General features: G+C 52.3%; 1 protein-coding gene across 1 annotated transcript in view; it reads right to left on the reverse strand.

Moving 5' to 3' along the window:
- CAMTA1 (calmodulin binding transcription activator 1) overlaps positions 1-4,845 on the reverse strand; it is a 572,496-nt gene that overhangs the window by 58,808 nt on the left and 508,843 nt on the right. The gene's annotated exons all lie outside the window — the stretch shown is intronic.

The raw sequence follows: 4,845 nt of genomic DNA on the forward strand, positions 1-4,845 counted from the left end.
GCACCACTGGCTATCCCCAAGCAACCGAATGAAGTTGGACCCCTACCTCACACCAGATAAAAAAATTAACTCAAAACAAATCAAAGACCTAAATGCAAGAGCCAAAAGTACGAGACCCTTAGAAAACAGACAGGTAAATTGTCCTCTCCTTGGATTTGGCCATTGTTTCTTAAACGTGACATCAAAAACACAAGCAACCAAGGCACAAAATAGATAAAATGGACTTCACCAAGATTTAGAACTTCTGTGCTTCAAAGAACACCACCAAACAAGTGAAAAAGACAACTCACTTGAGTGGGAGAACATACTTCCAGATCATATCTCTGATAAGGGACGTGTATCTAGAACATAAAAAGAATTTTTACAGCTCAAAAATAAAAGGCAATCCAATTTTTTAAAAAATGGACAAAGGATCTGAATAGACATTTCTCCAAAGAAGATATCCAAATGGCCAATAAGCATATGAAAAGATGCTCAACGTCATTAGTCATTGGGGAAAATCAAAACCACAAAGAGATATCACTTCACACCCACTACGATGGCTCAGATCAAAAAGACAGATAATAACAAGTGTTGGTGAGGATGTAGAGAGATTAAAACACTCATGCCCTGCTGATGGGAACGGAAAATGCTTCAGCTTTGCGAAACAGACTAGCAGCTCCTCAAAAGGTTAATCAGAGAGTTACCGTAAGACTCCACGGTTTCACTCCTAGTTATATGCCCAAGAGAACTGAAAACATGTCCATACATATGGGTGTTTATTTGGTAATAAAATGGAATGAAGAACTGACAGATGTTACAGCATGGATGGAGGAGACAGGACGGATGCGGGGGAAGCACTGGGTCATGTGATGGTGATCCCCAGGGCAGAAGGACATCATTAGGGGGTCTGTCTCTAATTGTGCTTCTGAAGGGTTGTATAAAAGGGGTCATCCATCAAATTCCTACTTGATTGCCCTCTTGGCAGCTAAGGGTGCTGGAGAGAGCAGCGCCCTGAACTTGAGGTTCCCCTTGGAGAGCTCTGTGATGTGGTGTTCTTTACCACCATGATTGCTTGACTCAGGCGTGAAGGTGAGCTTTGCAGAGAGCCTCAAGCACCTCCAGCTGAGCTGCAAATGTCCTTGTCTGCCCCCACCCCCGGCCTTCCCTAAGAGGGAGGAGCGGAGGGCAGGGGGAAAAGTCCAGGCCTGGGGTCAGCGGCTTGGACTCTGGTCCCAACCCCGCCACTCCCTGTGTGGCAAGCTCCTTTCTCTTCCTGTGCCTCAGTTTCCTCTTTTGCAAAGTGAAGTCTAAGTCCATGTTGATGTGCTCCTGGTTTTGTCCAGCGTGACTGGACATAGCAAGCACCTCTGTGCTTCGGCTGCAGGGACTCTGGACTTGAAACGACCAGTCCCATGAATGCACCTGCAGGCGTGGGCCCAGGCAAAACCAGCAGAGGCACCGCCCAGCCGGCCCGCAAACTCAGGAGAACTAGTACGTGCTCACTGTTTTGAGCCGTTGAGCTCTGGCGTGGTTCGTTACGTAGGGGATGGCGGTGTAGGGGGCGGTGGGAAGAAAAGGTGTTTGCCCCCATGATGGGTATCAGCCTGGGAAGGCTGTCAGCTCTAACCTGGGTGGAGGAAGAGATGCATTAGCCGCCAGCTGAGAACTTGGGGATCTCTCTAAGGGACATAACGCAGAAGGATACAAAGAAGTTGGGCAAAAACACTTTCGACTCATTCTCCCTAGTGGCTCACACAGGCCCATCCACTCCCTCCCTGCCCTCTGTATGCCCGACGATAAAATACATGACCGGTCTCTGTCAGAGTAGGGGACACGCAGAGACACGCCCTGCTCTGAGGGGCAGCAGAGTGTCCAAAGGCAGGTAACCCAAAATACACTCAGGAAGCCGTGCTGTGTGGTCATAAAGCCCACAATGGGCTTTCGTGTTTGACCCCTCTGAGTCTGAATCCCTAGCTGTGTGACATAGGACAAGTCACCTGACTCTCTGAGACTCAGGTTCCTCGTCAGTGAAATGGGGATGGAAACACGGAGAGGTTGAAATTGGGTGCAGCTTCTGTAAGTCTGAAGGGTGACGACAGCTCATAAGCAGATGCCACCTGGGGAGGGCAGGGACCTTGTTCTTTCTCTTGGGGTGGGAGCCGCCGCCGCCGCCGCCACCACCACCATCATCATCATCATCATATTGACTGAGCACCAGCATTAATTCTTTTCATCTTCACACCACGCCTGGGCTATAGATGCCACTATTTCTGCAGTTTTACAGAAGGGGAAACTGAGGCACGGCGGGAGACGTGACTTGCCTTGGAATGTGCACTAGTGAGCAGCAGAGCCTGCTGATCTCCCGCACTCCGGAAGCTCTCAGCTGCTTCTCCGTGTGGCCTCACATGGGAGTCTGGAGAAGCAAAGCTTGAGTGACAGGCACAGCCAGGTGAAATGAGAAATCGCAGACAGAGGGCCAGGGCCCCTCCTTGACCAAAGGACCCACCCTACCAGCTGAGCCAACAGGGCTGCTGTCCTTTCTTCCCCCAAACACCTTTCCCGAAGCCACGCCTGTCAACTCGACGGCCACCCTTTGGTCCTGGGGGTCTGGGTGGTGCATATCAGACACACTGGGAGAGACAGGGTCACATCTGGCATGCGGGCGGACCCTCTAAGCTGGGCCTTGGCTTTATTTGAATCAGAAGCCGAAAACTCCTAAAAAAAACAGGGCAGCCACATAGTGAGCGCTTTGCTCGCGAGTCAGAGGGCTTGGCGCTGCTCGTTCCCGGCTCAGACGCCTTGGAAAGGCTCTGTCCTCTAAGTATGCTCACCTGTGAAATGGGAATGATAATAGCGGCTGGATCCCAGGGCCATTGTAAGGACTCGGTGACATATTTGTGAAGCTCATAGCCTGATGCCCAAAACGTGTCAGCACCTCCTGTTAGCTAAACATCAGGGCAAGGTAACCAGCCCGCCCCTTGGCCAAGAAAGCTACCAAGACTCCAGTGGAAGGTCTTGATTTGGGTGTGTGGGTCACCGGCCCCGCCACGGGGTCTCGGAGGGCAGGTCCAAGGCCTTGGAAAAGCCCTTATAACAGTGATGAAACCTCCTTTCCGCAGGACTTTTCCACTTTTGGAGAGTGGCTCTAGGATGGGCTGAATTGTGTCCCTCCCAAATTCACCCGCTGAAACCCTCACCCCCAGCACCTCAGAACGTGACTACATGGGTGACTTAGTATGAGGCTGGTAGGGTGGGCCCTGATCTGATCTGAACTGTGTCCTGATAAGAAGAGGCACTGTGGACACATGGAGACAGCACACAGGACAAATCCCGTGGGGACACAGCGAGAAGGTGACTGCGAGCCAAGGGGAGAAGCCTCGGGAGAGACCGGCCGTGCCGACGCCCTGACTCAGGCTTCCAGCCTCCAGACTGTGAGAAATAAATTTGTTGTGTAGCCGCCTGGTCTCTGGCATTTTGTCACGGCGGCCTGACTAAGACAGGCGCCTTCTAAGCACGGGTCCCCCACGCCCATGCATCTCTCTGCCTGACCGAGGGCTCGGAGACCCCTCACGCATAGGACTCACGAGCCTGTAGGGGTCCCGGTCACGGCCAGTCTAGCCAAGTCAGGGCCCAACCCCCCTGGATCCTTCTGGAGCGGAGCTCAGGAAGTTCTCGAACTGAGAGCATCATAGGTGCCCACTGGGCTGCCGCTGGTCTCCCCACAGGCAGGAAGACCCGGGAGACTTCAGAGAGGCTGCGTGTGCCCCCTCCGCCCAGTGGGGCCACGACCGAGGACAGGTATGCTTGCCCAAAAGGTCTACTCAGAACGTCTACTCAGCACTTACCAAAGCTGCCATGGTGTGCTTTCTCGCGAACTCGGTAACTTTTTTATTTTTAATGTGGGATTCTGATTAAAGAGAAATGAATGTCTGGATTGCCATGTGGGGGACAACGAAGTCAGAAGACCCAAAATATTTACCCTGAAAACCACTTTGAAACCACCGTCCTGACGGTTGCTGCCAGGCACACCCTGTAGCTCGTGACTCCGGTGACAGCAAGGACAGAAAAGCGTCTCTTTTAGGGAAGCGACTAGCTAGGACCTAGGGATAATCATGACTGAGGTCACGCGGGAAGAGCTACGCCGTCAGGTCCAATTATGTTCCAAGCCACCGAAAAGACAAATGAGCCCTCAAAACAGAAGACACATTAGAGGCAAGTGCAGTTTAAGCTGCGACCGTCTTGTGTGCCCTGGGAAGCGAAGCTGACATATTTAGTGCAGGGAGAGTCACAGACACCTGAGGTGCTAAATGCCACTGAGTAAACAAAACAGTGGCCAGCAAGAGCACAGATGTGTTACGCACACGTGCGTCCCCACCCCCGGCTGGTCTCTCTTTGACACTCTAGGTCACATTTCTGCTGTTGCCACTCACGGTACAGCCACGACCCCACGCAGGCTTGCAGGTCACCGACTTTGGGACCAAGGACATCGAGTCAGTGCCTCTGCTACCCAGAGGTCTGAGAAACACCGTCTGCTTCAGAGAGAAATCCCCTGGGATGCTGTCACAAGAAACACAGCCCCACCCAGTAATCCTCCCGCTTCGACTCACTTTCAAGCACCTTAAAATAATGCCAAGGCCTTTGCCAAATATCAAATGAGTACCCACTGCCCTTCGTACTTCGAATCAAAAGCCAGGACTCTGGTGGAGGAATGAGGGCTGTAAGTGTCATCAGGGAAGCTGGAGGTTCAGACTTCCTGCTGCTCCTCGGCTCTCTGCTCAGAGCTGGTTCTTTCCTGCTGCTTTTCAAGGGCCGGGCAGACTCGTGATAAATGCATCAGCCATTTCCAAGTTCCAGAGCCCTGGG

This window comes from Pteropus vampyrus, unplaced genomic scaffold, assembly GCF_000151845.1.
Source record: "Pteropus vampyrus isolate Shadow unplaced genomic scaffold, Pvam_2.0 Scaffold142, whole genome shotgun sequence".
Lineage (NCBI taxonomy): Eukaryota > Metazoa > Chordata > Mammalia > Chiroptera > Pteropodidae > Pteropus > Pteropus vampyrus.